Below are 19722 nucleotides of genomic sequence, written 5' to 3'. Positions count from 1 at the left end.
CCCCAGCCATCCGACATTTGGTTTTAGGAGGATATCACTTTTTTTTTTTTGTTAAATAAAAAACAACATTGACTTTAAGTAATCAAACTGACATTTAAAGGGTTGAAATCCTCAAAATGATTGAATGTTTGGTGGTTTTGAGCACAGCTGAAGTTGTTTAATAGATTTATGCAAAAATAAATATATGAATCTGTTAAGTTTTTATAGCAGTTTGTTGGAAATGGACATTTTTGTCCTTAATGACTTTAAAGGGTAGTAAATTTGTGTCACAGTGGTCCCCTGACCTTTTACAGCAATTGAAATTTGAATTCCAAAATTTGTCAAGACAGAAACCTTGTAACAAAAATTGGACAATATGCACTAATACAGCCAAAATGGTGAGCAGATAAAGAGGAAAAAAGGTTTCCAAATGGACAAAAATGTCCCTGGTGATGCCTGGGGGTTAAGCAGAGCTGGGTAATTAATTGCAAATTAGATTATATCACAATGTGGCCTGCTACAATTCACAAATCACAGAAGTTGCAATATTTCTTTAACTTTAAATGTATTGAAATACCAGTTTAACATATTCATTTTTTGCATCAGAGATTTTATGCACATTATGCAAACATTCAAGTGTCAACACAGCAGTCCATTTGAGTATGACGTACTTCTCACCAATCCCTGCTTGCATTAATGCTGATGCACCAAACTGCTGCTGGTGGCAAAGCTTCCCCTCCTCCACCCCAGCCTCCTCCTTTATAGCTTAAATCTTGTTGCGCCCTCATATTCAGATTCATGCTACTGTGGATTAATTGCTTCTGAAAGATTGTCATTATTTTCAATAGGCATAGTCATAAATGTATCTTTCCATACGGGAGGTTCTAGCTTTGCACTCCCTGGAAAGTCGAATCATGCTGCTTGACTAACCCAGGGAGCATCTTTAAAGCAGAACCTTCTCTGCAAAGTAAAACTGCACATCCATCTTTCAAAAAAATGGTTAAATGTATGAAGAGTCTGTTCAAAATGGAATGTAGGTAAAAATATAGAATGATTTATTGCTTGAATTTGTTGAAAAATGCATAAGATGAGGAGCCTAACAATGATCCCATATCACAATCGCAATATGGGGAAAATAATCGCAATACAATTATTTTTGGAAACCATTCAGCCTGAATATTAAGTCGACATGACTTGATTTCTGAGGTGCAGAACTGTAGCTGAAAGATGGTGAAACACAATCAGCTTCCTAGTTAGCACCTATGGCAAACAGAACTCTCGTTTAAAGGTAAAAGGTCACCGCAGGTCGCACAAGATTAAACACGCTGAGTCAAAGAATGACATAACAGGCTATGATAACAAGCTGCAGAGCCTCAGTGAACCAATCTCTGACATTAAAACCTGCCCAAAGACCGATTCATGCCTAAATTTTAGCAATCCAGGGCTCCATGCACTTGGACCTTGGACATTAAGATCCAATCCATATCGGATTATCTTTACACCGCAAGAAATCAGACAGTTTTGTGACCAATATCTACCACTTCAATCAATCTTCCGCTTCAATTAGAATGTAGAAAAACAGCAAAGACTGACAGATTTTGTAGTGATACATCAACATTACACACATCTATGAAAGCATCAGAGAGCAAGTCACACAACAACTGGAGAAAATGCTCAGCCAAAAGCAGCAAACCAAACCAAAGGTGGCAGCAAAAGAGATCCACAGCCAGCAAACAAGCATTAAACACACACATATAATGCAGACCATCAAAAATGAACAAAAAACTGGCTCTTACCTTGTTGAAGTGTATCCATGTGGACTCTTAGGATTGACACTGCAGTCCCAAGCGAAAGATCCCGGCTTAAAGCAGTTTTTTGTCATAGTCAAATAAACATTAAAACTCACCCTCCGTGTGGCAAGCTCCATGCTGAGTCGCCTATGAAATCTGTTTGAATAAGACGTGTATAATCATGGCAGCAACCAGGCCCAGCAGTGGTGCCCTGCGTTGCTTAAGCATAGGTATTCATTCTTCACAAGGACATAAATCAGCTGTATTGAAACATCACAATGCAAGTCAGACAACGAGCCAAACAAAGCCAAATAAATACCATTGCACAAAGATGATAGCAGCAGCAGCCAGCAGAGAAGCACAAAACAAGGATAAAACACTGGCTGAACAAAGCTAATGTGTCCATCAGCATATACATTTAAGCAAAAGAGTGGCAATAAAAGAGCAGGAAAGAAAATGAGGAAGGATAATGCAAATGTGACAACCTACCTGTTGAGTTTCATACACATAAAGACCACAGGAAGTCAGTTTTCTGTGGAAAGTTTTTTGAATAGACTGTATGAAAAATAATGCATGTTTGCAAACATTATTATTTTTGTTGCACACAGATGGGGAGATACGAGCAGTCCAGACAAACCCATAAAAAGACAAACAGTATGCAGAAAAACAAAACTTAACAAAAGTACAGAATGTATTCTAGCAAAACAAGATAATGCTCTCCCAAAACTGCAGGTGTCACACTTAAAAACTCAACTTTGAGCTTTAAAAGCCGACATATCTTCCCCAAAGCTGTTCTGACGCCACATTTCTGGACTTTTCAATGGCTGATTATAAGGTTTATGGAAGAAATATTTACAACAAGGGGTGCTTTCTTGTAATCATAATGGAAACAAGCTTGCAAAACAAACATTTTATACAAAGAGGACAGCAATTAAACAACAGGACTGGTATCAAATGAGCCACCAAAATAGACATGAAACCAGTAAGCACTCACAATAACAGCCCCAAGGGAAATATGTAACATGAAACTGTGAGCTTTTAAACATTAGCAACACTAAAACAGCATTACAGTTCAAATTCAGCAACAATCTGAGCATTTAAACTCCATAAAAGCTCAACTATAAACTATAAACATATAGAAAATTAAACCATCCTGCACAAATATGAGAGCAAATGCACTGGCATACCATTATCATGATCTCCCTACATGCACATTCACAAAACGGAAATAACCACGTGTGTCGTGCTGCAGATTAAAGTTGCTCATATCAAACTCTGAACAATGTGGCGAATAGAAATACAGTTGGCAGACATGAGTTGCCAGTTTTTCACATTAGTGAGTCAAATAGAATCAGAAAGAAAAGACAGGTAAAAGCTTTAACAGGAAAGTTTCTTGCCTTTGCACATAAATAGCAGAAGAAATTAGCAACCAGTTGCACTGCAAAAAAATAAAGCCAAGCAGGCCGAGCAGCTGTATCACTTACATGGAGTGTGTGTGCTCAGGTGTGTGAAAAGTAGACCTACTAGTCTGTGATCATAAGGGCAGAAAGCAGGGATATAACCCACAGAGCAGGAATGATTTATCAAATTACATCAGCTCATAACCTGCATAAAATGCATGTTGTAACCCAGGGGTGTCAAACTCAAGGTCCGGGGGCCAAATCCGGCCCATGGTACAGTTATGTCAAGTTTTTATTATAGCTGGCCCAGCAGTATGAGGTCTGCAGATTTACTGTTGTATAATAATCTAAACTTAACCTTTATTATTGACACTTTTAAGAGAAAGACACATCTGGCTGCAGATGCTTTGATTAATTTCACAAATATGGCTGATTCTGGGAAAATATTTGCTGCTTAAATTGTTATTGTGTGCCTTTAATGCATTTGGACTACATATCTTATGTTATGTTATGACTGTTTGTTTGTCTGGAACTCTGTTTGCTGCTGTTTGGCCAGGACACTCTTGAAAAAGAGATGTTTAATCAGTGAGGTTTTTCCTGATAAAACAAAGGTTACATTTTTTTTAATTGAAAATATCCTTGTCATACAAATTATAAAACGTGAAGAGTTAAAAACCGTGTGACCTTTAATATTCCCAATTTCACATTTCAGTCCTATTTTGACCTTGATGTTTGACCATGATTTTGTTTTGTTTTTTTCTCTAGCTTTTCAACTTCTCACTCTGACCTTTCATCCCATATTTTGACCTTTTAAACTCATGATTTTGAATTTTATCTCATACTTTGACATTTTAAACTCATGACTTTGGATTTGATCTCATATTTTTACCTTTTAAATTTATGATTTTGAAATAAATCTCATATTTTGACCTTTTAAACTTGTGATTTTGAACTTTATCTCATATTTTGACCTTTTAAACTGGTAATTTTGAATCTTATCTCATATCTTGACTTTTTAAACGCATGATTTTGAACTTTATGACATATTTTGACCTTTTAAACACATGGTTTTGAATTTTATATCATATTTTGACCTTTTTTAACTCATGATTTTGGATTTGATCTCAAATTTTGACCTTTTGAACTCATAATTTTGAATTTATCTCATATTTTGACCTTTTAAACTCATGACTTTGAATTATATCTTATATTTTGACCTTTAAAACACATGGTTTTGAATTGTGTATCATATTTTGACCTTTTAAACTCATAATTTTGATTTTTTTTCTCACATTTTGACCTTTAAAACACATGGTTTTGAATTTTTTCTCATATCTTGACCTTTTAAACTCATAATTTTGATTTTCTTTTCTCATATTTCGACCTTTTAAACTCATAATTTTGAATTTATATCATATTTTCACCTTTTAAACTCATGATTTTTAATTTCTTTTCCTCATATTTTGACCTTATTAACTAATGATTTTGAATTTTATCTCATGCTTTGACCCTTTAAAGCAGGTACATCGGTACTGTATCGATTCAAATGAGAAAGTTACCCACCCCTAATAATCAGGGCTAAGTCTGTTTTTCATTTATTACTGGTGAAAATGAGGCTCACAGTTAATGGTTAAAAGTTGACCCTGTTAGGCTTGCAGGTTAGACCTAAATTCAGAATCCGGCCCCTGCTGGGATTGAGTTTGACACCCCTGTCACATCTCAATCTTGCGTTCAAAGGTAAAAGCATGAATAAGCATCCCACAGTCAAGCACAAGTTAGAAAAAATGACTCAGCAGAGGCAGACACAGACAGGCTGAGCAGAGCAAAGGTGACCCATCAACATGGATAGTCCTGAGGGAGCAACAAACACATACGTGATAAAAAAGGAGTCTTTAATATTTAAAATGTGCTGCCAGCACGTTCATATTTCTTACAACAAGTAACCAGACACTAAAAAGCTCCCTCTAACACGGCAAACTATGACTCAAATATAAAAAAAACTGCTGTGAACAAAGTTTAGCCAACAAGACTCCAGCATGAGCTTTCATAGACAACATAACAGCTTTAAATTCCATAAACAGTGGGGAAACAACCGCAGCAATAAAATTAAAGCAAGTATTTCACAGGAAGACTGCACTGAAATCTACATGATGTTGTAAAGCAAACATTCACTAAAGCAAGCTGAAAACAATGCAGATTAAATTACCACACAACAAAAGTAGCCAACAATGAACTCAGCTAGTGGTCCAAATGGATGAGTAGTTGATATCTTTAGTTCTGACTGAATCAAACAAGTTTGATGCAGCATCAATGCTGGCAAGCAGACAGACACAGCCTGACTGAGGCCTTCACACGGCCCACAATGTGCCAGCAAATAAGAAGAAACAAAAACCTCACCTTGAGATGATCATCTTTGTTTTAGCTGGGGAGCTAGCTTTAAAAATTTAAAATGCTACAAACACCAGCAGCAGCAGCAGCAGCAGCATGTGTTGGAGGAAGTTCCCCCAAAGAGGAAGTGGGTGTGGCTTTTGGAGATTTGAACAAATCGTATGATCCCATGAATGGATCAGTTATCCCCCTTCTGAAATACTGAAGCAGTCACCTGGTCATTGATTAAATATTGATTTCATTACCATATTTGAGGTAAAGATAAATATAATAAAGATTTGAGGTTTAAATTAAATATGCACAGTCTGCACAGTGGATGATTTATTTTGTCAGGGTTGTTTGGTTGTTAATCTTTAATTGACTTTATTCCAGGGTGTGAAGTTCAGTTCAGCCAGAGGCAGCCTGGCTCCACTAAATAAGACATGAGCTTCCCTGAAAGCATGATTTCTGAGGTTTTGAGGGCTCTATAATATTGACAGCTGTGTATCTTTAAAAGATGTTGATGAAGAGTGCAGACAGTTTGATCTATTTTTCTTGGTATTTAAGATGCTCGTATCCACTGATGTGTGTTTTAAGGTTAGTTTTACACTCAAAATGATTATAGGCCTTCATAATAATTCAGCTTTATTTTGGGATAAAGTGTAACTAAATAAATCAAATCAAATGTTATTTAATCATCATAGCAAAACAAATGTAAATATGCTTCGTATAAAACAATTCGAGTAAACTCTATGTGATCAGATGGGTTTGCTCTAGCTTACACTAAAAAGGTGCTGTGCACAGGTGCGATAGCACAGCGAACATCAGGACTGGGCTGATTTTTTTCACCTCATGATGTCATGTGGGGAGTTAGCACCGCCCCCATGTTCAATTGGCCCTCCCCATTTGGAAGAAAGTCCCGCCCTCATCTGCTGATCTTCCTCTCAGTTGCCAGCAGAGATGCAGTGTGCAGCAGCGCTGTGGGTTACCCTGCTGACTTTGGTCTGGGAGATTGATGGTTCAAATCCCAGTCAGGTCCTTAACCCCTTAAAGCCTGTTGTATCATATTTGATATATGATACCTCTATCTAATTAATATGATAACAAAATACTACAAAAAACTTCTGAATACAATCTGAAAAATGATTTAAAAAATACCCTCCAGTGGATTATCAGTTACCAAAAACACCTAATGCATCAAATAATCTCTCTACAAGGTTTTAAGTATTGCTTTAATGTAGTATTTTACCTTGAACTAATGTCATAAAAATATATGGAACATTTTTGTGTAATGTGATTGCTTTTTGGCGTGATTATTTTTTTGTAGTATAATGGCAACAAGATACTTTTGTGCTTAGCTGATGGGTACATTTCTCTGCCTGGCCTGGCATGTTTTTATCTGGTTGTGTGTTACAGTGCAATTAATCTGCATACCTTTTATTTATCCTGTTTTTCTAGAAATAATGGATATTTTTTGATTGCACTGATTCTTTTTTTTTTTTTTTTTTTTTTTTCAAGATTTGTTTTTGGGTTTTTTATTCCTTTATGGACGGAGGGAGGTAGTGGCCAGGATCAGAAACAGGGATGAGAACTGGGTAGAGACTTCCCGGAAGGTGCCACAGGCTGGATTCAAACCCGGACCGACAGCGTACATGGGGCACGCTTTATCCCACTAGGCCATCTGCGCCCCAAGATCACATGGATTTTTGATTGAACTTTAATGAAGTGTCAGGTAAGCAAACCTCATGGGTTTAGAAAACATGAGCAACAGTGTTGCAGTGACCCAACAATGCAGTTCTTGGACCACTAGTAATATTCCTTTCTCTTTTTTCACCATTATATCATACACAGGTCCCTGATCTGAGAAAGGGCATGTTTCAAAAGAGCTTTGTCATCTTGGTAGTAGGCATATGCACGCACTGCTTCCGTGTTTGGCATTAAGCAGCTCCCAAACTTCAAGTTGGGAGATTGAACGCAGAAGAGAACAGCATATGATGGCAGATTTGTTGCGGTTTACTTGCTGTTTGCATGGGTTACTCGAGCTGACTGTCAACAACGAGTTAAATTTAGCTGAAGATGCATAACAGTGATGTCCAGAAGTGCAATTAACCTGTTTTTGAAACATAATTTTAGCACGTTTGGATGCCATTATGATAAAGAGATGAAGGGTTTTGAATGTGAGTTTAAATGCCAAATAGAAATACACCACCTAAACTTTAAGGTTTTAGCAGCAGTACTTCCAGTAGTTAAAGGAAGACGTATTGTTCTGTCTGAGGGAAAAAGTTTTTTCCACTCCTGCTGTGCCTGTATCATCTTTTTTAGTAAATTGGAATCCTATCTCCATATTGACACACTGACTTCACAGCATAAACTCTGTTTGAAGTAGCAGGGTGGCCAAACACAACAGGCACATTTCTCTTTCTGTTGTTGTTTTTTTCCCTCAGTTTAAAGAAGCCTGATTCTGACTTTAATGTCTTGATTCTAATCAGTCTGACAAAGTGTTTGCATTCAGTCGGTTCTGCTCACTAACTTATCTTACAGTCCCCAAATTTGTTTTTTGACATTGATGCACTCCATGTTGCAGTCTGAAAGTTGGCTTTATCACGATGGATTACTTTTATGATGTGAAATTAGTCATTTGAAGTCTCAAATAAAGTGTAATCTGAAGCCCTGGATGGAAGCCTTTGTTGCTTGTCAATGATAAGTAATGAATTAAGTTATGAGTTCTGGTTTTCAGAAAGCTCTTTCCACAGACTGAATGGGCAAAATGATGAATAGCTCTGTGGTTTACTGATTGCAGGGCATTAAAGGAAAATTTCACCACTTCACACATTTTCATATTATATTTTTGATGCTTTTGCCATTGCCCTGCAACAACTTCAGGTTATTTTGAGCATGCCTGGAGTGAAGTTTGAAAGAGCTAATGTTTTCTCATATGCTGTTTAAAGAGAGGACTTCTTTTTCCACAGATGTATGTCCATTATACAATATCAAAAACAAACACATGCTACTTCTCTGTAAAGTAATAGCATTCTTTGAAGGAACTCTGCCTTCAAAGGCTTGACCATTTAGGCTGGACTGGGCTCAGACAGTCTGGTCTATGAAGAATTCCCCCACGGTCCATGGTTTGGTTAGGTTTCGGCTGGTTGGTTGTGTGTGGGGTTAGGTTTGGGAGGTGTTCCATTTGATTGAATGGTTAGGCAAGGTTTGTTTGTTTGGATGGTTCAGTGCATTTTGTTTTTGTTTTTAAGAGTTTGGTTTGATTAGTTAGTTTGGTAAGTCAGGTTTGGTTTAAGTGGTTGGTTGGTACGTTTGGTTAGGTTTGGTTGGTGGTTAGACTTTTATTTGTTTGGTTTGATTTTATTTGTTTGGTTGGTTGGTTTGGTCTGCTTTACTATACAGTCCTGTTCAAAATGTTAAGACCAGTTGAAAGATTGCAAGAATTTGCATTTTGCACTGTTGGATCTTAACAAGGTTCTAAGTAAACCTTCAAAATGCCAAAAGAAGAAATGGGAGTAAGACAAAAAAATTGAGTAAGCAATTTATTGACAACAACAATTAAACCAAAATAGGCTGTTCATCAGCTGATCAAAAGTTTAAGACCATAGCCTTTAAAAGCCAAAATCTGTGTCAGGTATTCACACTGTCACGACCTTCTGATGGCAAAGGCAAAAAAGCTTTCTGCTGAATGTGGTCAGATTGCTGAGCTGCATAAGCAAAGCCTCTCACAACGCGCCATCGCTGCTGTGGTGTGACGCAGTAAGACAGTCATTTTGAACTTCTTAAAAGATCCTGAGGGTTACGGAACAAAAAAGTCAAGTGCTAGACCCCAAAATATTTCACGCTGAGCCGGAGGATCCGATTGGCTGTCCGTCAAGACATGGAACGATCCAAGGGGACCCAAATCAAGGCCGTTACTGGTGCCGACTGCAGCCCAATAACCATCAGATGGCATCCGTGAGGGAAGGGTTTAAAAAACAAAAACCGTCGTCAAAGGCCTCATCTCCTTCAACGCCACAAAATTGCCGTTTGGACTTTGCAATGGGGCACCAAACATGGGACATTGAAAGGTGGGAATACGTTTTATTCTCTGATGAGAAAAAAATTTAACTTTGACGGCCCTGATGGCTTTCAACATTACTGGCATGACAAGGAGATCCCACATGAGATGTTTTCTTCGTGGCACTGTGGAGGGGGCGCCATCATGATCTGGGGTGCTTCTTCCTTCAGTGGAACAATGGAGCTTCAGGTTGTGCAGAGGTGTCAAACGGCAGCTGGCTATGTGGAGATGTTGCAGCAGGCACCCCTCATGACTGAGGGCCCTCATCTGTGTGGTAATGACCGTTTTTTTTTTATTTTTTTTTTTTAATAGAACAACACTGTAGTTCACAATGCCCGCCTGACAAAGGACTTCTTCCAGGAGAATAACGTCACTCATTTGGACCATCCTGCGTGTTCTCCTTATCATAATTTAAATTGAGAACATTTGGGGATGGATGACAAGGGAAGTTTACAAAAATGGACATCAGTTCCAGACAGTGGATGCCCTTTGTGAAGCCATCTTCACCACTTGGAGCAAAGTTACCTCTAGCCTCCTGGAAACACTTACATCAAGCTCGCCGAAACAAATTTTTAAAGAGAGCAATAAGAATGGTGGAGCTACTCATTACTGAGTCTTTTTTTGAAACTTTTGTTTCTTTTTTGAGGGTGTTTTCTGTTTTTTTGAGCTGTGGTCTTTAACTTTTGATCAGCTGATGAACAGACTATTTCAGTTTAATTACTGTTTTCAATAAATTGCTTACTCATTTTTTGTGTCTCACTCCCATTTCTCCTTTTTGCATTATGAAGCTTTACTTAGAACCTTGTTAAGATCCAACAATGCATTATGCAAATTCTTGCAATTCTTCAACTGGTCTTAAAATTTTGATCAGGAGTGTATTTTGTAGTGTGGATTGTATGGCTTGGTTAGGTTTGCTTTAACTGGTTAGTTGGGTAAGTCAGTTTTGGATAAGTGTGTTTGGTTAGTTTGGATCATTAACTTCAATTTTTTTGTTTGGTTAGATTTGGTGTTGGTTTGGTCTGCTTTACTTTGTTTTGAAGTGTTTTGTTTGTATGGTTTGGTGAGGTTTAATTTGATTGGTTGGTTTGATTAGTTGGGTTTGTTTTGGTGTGTTAGGACTGTTTGGATAGTGAGTTTTGGTGTATTCAGTTGGTTTTAGTTAGATTTGGGTTGGTTGGTGTGCTTTGTTTTGTTTTGTTTTGTTTTTTGTTTGTTTGTTTTTGTAGGTTTTGTTGCTTTGCTTCGCTTTGCTTAGTCTAACTGGCTTAAATCCAAATTCTTTCTTTACAAAAAAATGAAATTCCTGTGGAACTGTAATTTGCTAGATACATTTAGTAGACTTTAAATCCAGAGGAAAATATTTTTAAAGTTGTGCATTTTGAAATGACTGTGAATGTCAGATTACTAGTTTTGTTAATACAGCACAATAGCTTATTGAAGACCTACAAGTATCTGTTTCTTCATGAAAAGAAGATAGGAATACTGAGGCAAGAAAAGAACCATTTTTCTACCAAGGTGTCCTTCGTAAGAGCACTTTATCTTCAGATGCTCAGTAGTAATCAACTGAAGGCTGTGGCTTCAATTAGTATCGTTTGAATTATCTTCAGGATGGTACTGAGGAGGACGCTCACTGGGAGAAAAAAAGATCAGTGGAAAGAAATGGTGCAAAAAGCTTCTGGATCACTGTCAGTGACTAAGTTTGAGTAAGCGGTGTGTGTGGTGACATCACCGATGGCACAAGCTGTCAGTGAGTCAAGCTGCCGATGTCAGCTGTCATGCACATGGAGCAGCACCCGCTGACATAGGAGGCCTGAGGCAGCTGTCCTGTATGTGTATGTTGACATGCATGGCCATGTTGTTGGTTGAGATAACAGCTGCATGCCCATGCACGCATTCACTGCCGCTGTCATGTCATGGCTTGATCCAGACATTTAAAAGGGCTCACACTGATGTTACATACAAATTACCAATGGGGAAAAAGAACTCAGCTCTTTAGGTGACTTTTTGTGCTACAAATCTTTTTATGGCCACTTTCAGTAAAATTCTACTGTGGAAAACTGAACCTAGCTTCTCTGCTTTGCCTCTTATTATGTTGAAAGACTACAGGCTGGTAAAGGTTTTCTTTTTCATGTCATGTTGACTTTCAATTCCAAGAACATAAGGAAAAGAAGGTTTCAAGCCTGACTTGGCCTCAAATTCCATAAACTCGATCTGTACAGTATTTGGAATGTGCCGCACCCGGTCTAGTCAATCCAAGTAATTCCACAGCATGCACAGTGGTCTGTCTCTGACACGTGCCATGAGTGCCACTCTGCTCTGTTCCTCTGGAGATGTGCCACAAGCCGGGGCTGGGGCTGTGCGGGTGGCAGCCAGAGTCAGGCTTGATACATATCACCACAAGTGTCACTCGGCAGCCAAGGTCAAGCTTGATGGCATCTCTTTTGTCCTGTACCTTTGATGATACACCCAAAGACCACTGGCAGATTTCGGGCCTTGGGATATCCACAGCACAACCAGGGGCTTAAGGCCACCCTCCTACCTGCCTGGGGAGTACCTTAGTCTATAGTTGCTCGCCACATCCACCCCTCGCTTAGCCCTTTATAGTCTTGACGTTGATATTTTTTCAAGAGATTATTTTACCATGTCCCTGGTAAAATGGATAAAACAGCATAAAGGCATAAATCATGACTTGTGGCATGACTATGCAACTCCCGTGTGGACTCATTTTTCTCCCGTGATCTTGTGATCTCTCTTCTCCAGCTGCTCAGGGCTTCAGAAATGGATCCCGTATGCAAGGACACATGTAGTCAGCTGGAGCAAAACCACGGCACGCACAAATTGCTGCTCAGTTACTTGCCGAGTATGGGGAATTTGCAGATAGCAACTTTCAGACAAATTTAATTGTAGTTTAAAATGCTTAATAAGGAAGCAGTCAAGTGACTGACAGGATGTAGAATGTTAAAAAAATGTAGAGGCAAATGCACATCAATATGAATACAATAAAATGAGATTAAACTTAAAGATGGATGACAAAGATGATTACATACATGAAATGAAAGGATAATGTAATAATATTACAGGCCAATACCATAAAAATTTAGTCTAAAAAACTGAATTAAATTAATGTAAACAACACAGTTGAAACAATATAATTGATAAGTATAAATTACTACATAAAAGCCAAACTGCATGACAAAGTTTTGTCTTGGGGGATTTCTCTATAAACTCATCTGACTACAGGATGTTTCTTTTGACCCAAAAGTTTCCTCTTGAAATTAACTTTGAAGTTATCTTACTGTGAAGTGTCTGTAGCAAGATCCCATTTTATTCTCATTTTAAAGAGACTGACACACTTGGCCCAGAAAACACCAGTACAGAGTGTACTCTCTCATACGGCATCATTTTATTTACCAGTCTCCAAGTCACAAACAAATCCGAGTCGTCTCAAGAACCAGCGTTACCGGCATAGAAGGAAACTGAGTAACGGTAAACAAATCCAAAGTGACGGAAAAGAACAAGGAGAAAAGGCAAAGCATTGATGAAATCTTCCCCTTGCACTGTCACTGTTTCATTTCCCCTTTTGGCTATACGTCATAGCTATCTGATGTTTTTGACACACTTGACCCATTGCACCTCCTGCCTTGATGTCCTGCCCCAGTTATGTCTTATCTCCTCATTTTCAACTGTACTCTAAACTAGAGCACTCCCACGATTGCTCCCCTCTTTCCTCTTCCCTGCTGGCCTGCTTTCACACTAGAACATTGATCTGTGCCCAAGCACAGAGTCTGATACAGTAGGTGGCAGTGTGCACGTAGCAAATCCTCAGAGAAAAGAAAGAAGAAGTAAACGAGCCTTGTAAGCCTTGCACAATAGTGTTCAAACTGAAGGAATTAGATGTACTTTTGGATCCAGGCCTGGGTCCCTGATATTGGTCCACTCTTAGATCCATTACTTGAAGCAAGGAAATAATGGTGCAGTATTAAATCTGTGTGTATGTTAGGACAGCATGATTGGGAAAGGGTTTTTTAGGACATCTTATTGGCAAAACAACAGCAATACTACAGTGCCTATAAAAAGTATTAACCCCCTTGGATGTGATATCTTTTTATTGATTCTATAAATGAACCATGGGCAACATAATTTGGCTTTTTTTTGGAAAAAAAAATACTAAAAAATATCTTTAATGTCAAAGTGAAAACAGATCCCTCCAAAGCAATTTCAGTTGAATAAAAATATGTAAGGTAAAGTAAGTGATTGCATTAAATTTCCCCCTCTTTAAAGTGCCTACCCTAGTTCAACACAGGTCCAGCCAGTGGGTGCTAATAGTCTCACAATTAGTGAAATAGGGATCACATGAAAGCAGTCAAAGTGTCTCAAGTTATTGTAGGATAAAGACACCTGTCGGAAGATCCAATTACTGGCTACCGTTACACCATGAAGACAAGAGAACACTCCAAGCAACTCGGAGAAAAGGTTATTGAAAAGTTTAAGTCAGAGGATGGATAAACATCCTCTGGAGTCCAGTTAAATCCATCACCAAAACATAGAAGGAATATGGCACGAGCAACTCTTCCTAGATCAGGCCGTCCTCACAAACTGAGTGACCATGCACGAAGGAGACTAGTGAGAGAGGCCTCTGAAGGAGTTTCAAGCTTCAGCAGCTGAGATGGGAGAGACTGCAAACAAAAACTGCTTCACCAGTCAAAGCTTTATTGAGGAGTTGTAAAGAGAAAGCCACTGCTGAAGAAAACTAATAATTAATCTGGACTAGAGTTAGCTAAAAGGCGTGTGGAAGACTCCATGGTCAAGTGGAAGAAAATTCTTTGGCCTGATAAGATCAAAATGGTGCTTTTTGGCCATCAGAAGATCTAAGTGGCATATTTGTGCCCACTGAATGGAATTATATTTTGGTACCCTAAACTCTTAAAAAACTACACCAAATTGTGTCGTTTTTTCCTCTGAATTTATAAGTCAACCATAAGGATAGCGGCTCACAGATGCCTGCAGCCTGCATCACTCCCCATCCAGAGTTCCCTGCCTTACTAGATGCCAGTGTGTTTCACACATCCATCTGGTAAACCTCTCATAGACAGCATTTGGGAAAGGCCTTTGAAAAAAAAACCCTCAGAAGATGATTGGATGAATGTTGTGTCTGTCACGTCTTTGCAAGGCAATCAGAGCAACAAAACACGTGACATAGCCGCTACCGAGGTGCAAACTCCATAGAGAATTGCATAACACGAACCATGGCGTCTGTAGACATGTCAGTACACGGCTTTTGTCATTTTTGAAAGGAAAACAACTCACTGCTGTTCTTTGTTCTTCTTTTATTCAAGAAATATCAAGTTCTGATAAAACTGAAGCTTTAGCAGCACCCATGCTAATTTCTTCTGCCATAATTGCACCAGCCTCTTTTTGCTGCTTGCTTACATCGTGACTCCGCCCAAAAGTACTGCCCCTCGTCCTTGATTGGTCCTGTCACTTTCTAACCGAGACCAAACAGTTCAGATGGGAGCTTTGTAAGATGGATTCACAAGTGAGAAATGCAAAAATACAGTAGACAAGCTACAGTTGGCACGATATGTTAGCCTTTAAAAAAAAAAAAGACACTGTGTCAGCTGTTGAAGTGGAAAGCTGAGCTGAAATAAGTACTTTTAGCTTAGTTTGCTGTTTTCTCTGACAAAGGCTGCAGACCCAAACAGCTGTTCAGATACACTGAAGCTGAAGGGCCGACAGCCAAAGCTCGCATTGCAAAATAGTGCCAAACACAGAGACTTTCTGGGTGAAAATTAAAAATGCTCCAAAAATGTTGTGTAAAGAGTACCACTGAGCAGGTTTTTTGGGCCCATTTTTACCAAAACCCATTAAATTGTGTCCTGTCTAAAGGGAGAACAACTTCAAAAATACCTAAATATCCTGCTTCCAGGGATTTGAATGAAATGCTTGGTCCCTCTCCCCCTCCTCTGCCTGCAGCACACCTGGAGGAAGAGTATTTGGAAGTAATTTTTTCCTGCATGTCTAGATTGATAGGTCTTGTTATTTTAGTTTGGGTTGAAGATTGTCAATAGTTCAAATTTCAGACTTTTCTATTAGTTTGTTTTTGTTTTGGCTGTTTAATAGAGAAAGATAGCGAGTCCTACGGCTCCCTGCTGGGCTGGCTCAGTTTCCTTCACATAATTAGACCAGCATCTTCAGCCCCTTTTGTTTCTTAGAGTCTGTTTTTCAAAAACAGCAGTATTGTGTTTTCAATAAAGCTTTGGCATTTTTCTTACAGCCATGGAATTTGTGTGGCGTCCTTTTCATATGTTGTTGGTTAAAGAGGCCGTGACACATCTAAAAAAGTATTACAAAATTAAACCCAGAGATGATTTGCTTATCTAAAATACATCATCTTTTTATCCGTCATAGATTCGAATAATTGTTGCACACAGATTCTTGGAACTTTATCAAGTTTGAAGAAAAAATACATTTAAAAAAAATGTGTTTACAGAAAACAGTACAGTTCCTAATAGCATGTTCTGGTGTCAGACTCTGAGCCCTTTGACTGTACTTGTGAGTCTCCGTCATAGAATATATCAGCATAAATCCATATTGCTGGCTCGTTAGTGGAGCGCACGTCTTATTGTTTGGCTGCTCATTGTCACTTTGCTCTTTCTGTTATTAATTACCTCAGCCTAATACGAGAGGATTTCTCATTTTCGACGGTCATTAGAAACACATTACTGCACCACTGATGCGACGTGACTTATTTACTCCACTACAATTTCCTCTCTTGTGTTGCCTCAGAGGCTCTGAAATGAGCCTGGAAAAAAAAAATGGACGAGCCAGGGTTACACTGTGTAAGAACACACAGGATTTTTTAGTCATAGCAAACCAGGAACATCAATGCTGCTGTGCGAAGCTCAAGCTGCAAGAAAATGGATTTGTGAGTTTGCCTTTGCAGCCCTCAGCAGGGCACTAACAGTATATTATTGGCTGTTAGCAGCTCTCAAGTTTTTCTATTACCTTGGTCCGTGACTTGACATCACTGTTAAATAGCGGCACAACATGTGCCTTCCAGCTTGTTCAATTGTTCTGACCCCATGAACCTTCTGGACTGAGGGAAATGGAGCTGCAGAAAGCGCGGGGAGGAGGAGAGATCAGTGCCAAGGTGAACGGCCTTAAAGGAGGAAAAGTGTATCTGTGTGTGTGGTACTGCTGCTATACAGTTTTGTTCCCATTTTAAACACACAAAAGTCTGCCGCCTGGGTAGCTGTTGAGGCAATCCAGCCCTGTGCGTTATTGAAAGAGCATTGATAGTAGCTCCGGCTTTTCTGTATGATGAATGGCTGAGCGCTGTGTGGACAGCTGAAACAAATAGCTCTCCCTGCTCTAACTATGCTCCGCTGTCTGAGAGTGCCTCAATAGCGAGCTGCCTTCAGCCCCTTTCAGCCCAAACAACAATAAGTATTCTGCTCTTTGGGTACATGGTGCCTCACACAAACTTATCTTTTTGTCTGTTTGCCCCTTTTTCCTTAAGAGGGTGAAGATTTTTAGAAGGGGACTGAAGTGAAGGGGATGATGAACGATCTGAAGAATGCCCTTTGCTTGTCTTTTACATAGACCCTTCGACAAACATAAAAGATTACACCATTTTTCCCGTTAAGTTTCAAAAATATTGTTCAATGTAAGACTTTTACCAAGAAGCAGCAGCAGTCATGGCAGGCACATGCATCCTCAACTAAGCTATCATTATTTATGTTTCATGAGGGCAATGGAGTCCTTCCTGCTACTATGATTATTTCAAATAATATTTAAGACCCCAACAATTACCCTTATCATACTTTCACATCTTCTGTGCAGCTCAGAAGATAAAATTGGCCATGAATATAATGGTTTTTGAAGAGACAGGAGGCATTTAGAATTTCCTTGCAAAATCTTTGAGTCAACATCCAATACGGTGAGGTTTTTTGCTATAAAACATGAAGTAGATTTTCCATGAATACAATGGTTTTTGAGGAGACAGGAAGCATTTAGAATTGCCTTTGCAAAATCCAACACTGTGACCATGGTGGGTTTTTGTTTGCCATAAAACAGAAAGTAGGTTTTCCATGAATACTATGTTTTTAGAAGAGACAGGAAGCATTCAGAATTGCATTTGCAAAATCCTAAAGTACATCCAACACTACGACCATGGTGGGGTTTTTTTGTTTGCCATGAAACAGGAAGTAGGTTTTCCATGAATACAATGGTTTTTGAGGAGGCTGCAGGTGGTTAGAAATGCAAAATCCACAAATCTACATCCAAGGCTGCAACCATTGTGTGGGGAGGGGGGTGGCCATGAAACAGGAAGTAGATGTTTCATGAATACAATAGTTTTTGAGGAGACAAAAGGCATTTAGAATTGACTTTGCAAAACCCTTAAGTCTACATCCAACACTGTGACCATGGTGGGGATTTGTTTACCATGAAACAGGAAATTGTTTCTCCATGAATGCAATGGTTTTTAAAGAGACAGGAAGCATTTAGAATTGCCTCTGCAAAATCCTTAAGTTTACATCCAATACTGTGACCATGGTGTGTTTTTGTTTGCCATGAAACAGGAAGTAGGTTCTTCATTAATACAATGGTTTTTGAAGAGACAGGAGGCTTTTAGAATTGATTCGTAAGATCCTTGAGTCTACATCCAACACTGCAACCATGGTGGGTTTTTTTTCACCATTAAACAGGAAGCAGTTTTTTTGAAAGCTTACAAAAGCTGTCAAATTTGTAGAAAACATACCAGTGTGGAAAGGAGTTCATTGACATGGATTTCATTGGTTGGCATGGCCAAACCACTCAGTTGTGCAACCAAAAAATTAAAAAAAAAATTAGCTTCTGCAACACCGTAACTAGGATTTTGAACATTTGTTGGCATGTTTGTCACATCAGCACTCATTCCGACTTGTCAGTGTATATAGTCTGATAGAATAGGTGGTGCACAAAGCTGGATGGCACACCTGCCATGAACAAGCAAGAAAAAGCAGCATCCATCAACTGAGCAACAATTGCTTGTTTCATAATGTGCATTGTCCCTTGTAGTAAATAAATAAATGAAATTAATAAATATTTCAACCACTATGGCCATGGTAGGTTTTTTTCCCATGAAGCAGAAAGTAGTTTTTTCTGAGACTAAAAATACTTGTATAGCAACCAAACTTTGAAGAAAACATTCCAGTGGGGAAAGGAGGTCATTGATGTGTAGTCTATTGGTTGGCACCTAAAATTAAGTTTAAAAAAAACAGCCTCTACAACACCCTGAAACTAAGAATTTGAAACATGTGCGAGGCATGTTTAGCATGTCAGAGTATCTATCATGCAAAGTTTACAGATATATAAAGCCATTGCCATGTCAACACATTATTCGCCATGAAAGAGGAAGTTGTTTTTTGAAGGACTGAAAGTGCTTAAGCTGCCATGAATATTGGCAGACATAAGCCCAGAAGAGAAACTATCACATGAATTTCATCCACATGGCTCTTTGGCGCCCCCAACTTTTTTATTTTAATCAGCCCCTGCAGAAAATTGCACCGAAGATTATGAAATTTGGCAGATCTACAAAGGAGTCTCATAGACAAATGGTAATGGACTGCAGCTGCATTAAGCCCAAATATTGAATGTGCAATTACAGTTATTAATATTGTAAGAACATGTAATTTGCAGTTGTAAGATCTCCCCCAAATGTGCACTTTAAATCCTGTAACTCTAAATATTTGGAAAAAAGGAAGCTTCTGCATCATCCAAAGTCAACAGTAGCTCTACAGCACAAAGGCTGAACGTCATCTCTTGGGTTTGAGAGTTTAGGTGAGGATTTATTTGTAGACATGAGTGTGTCATTGATCAATAGTAGTAGGCTGTGTTACAGGTTACCTCTGACTTCTCTGTTATCAACCTGCCAAAGGACTGATTTGACTATTTCCTCTAAAAATGTCTAAATACACACACCTGCCTACTCCTGCCAAATATCTACTACTACCCATTCCACTTTACTACACAGAAACACCAAATACAACAACAAAATGATACATTTGGACCAAGAGATGTCATTCTTTAGGCAGGAAACAGCAACATTTTACATAACTGTAACAAATAATTTTAAAGCATGTGC

Source organism: Cheilinus undulatus, linkage group 9, assembly GCF_018320785.1.
Source record: "Cheilinus undulatus linkage group 9, ASM1832078v1, whole genome shotgun sequence".
Lineage (NCBI taxonomy): Eukaryota > Metazoa > Chordata > Actinopteri > Labriformes > Labridae > Cheilinus > Cheilinus undulatus.
The sequence above is the reverse complement of the archived record's forward strand: the minus strand, read 5'-3'. Positions refer to the sequence as shown.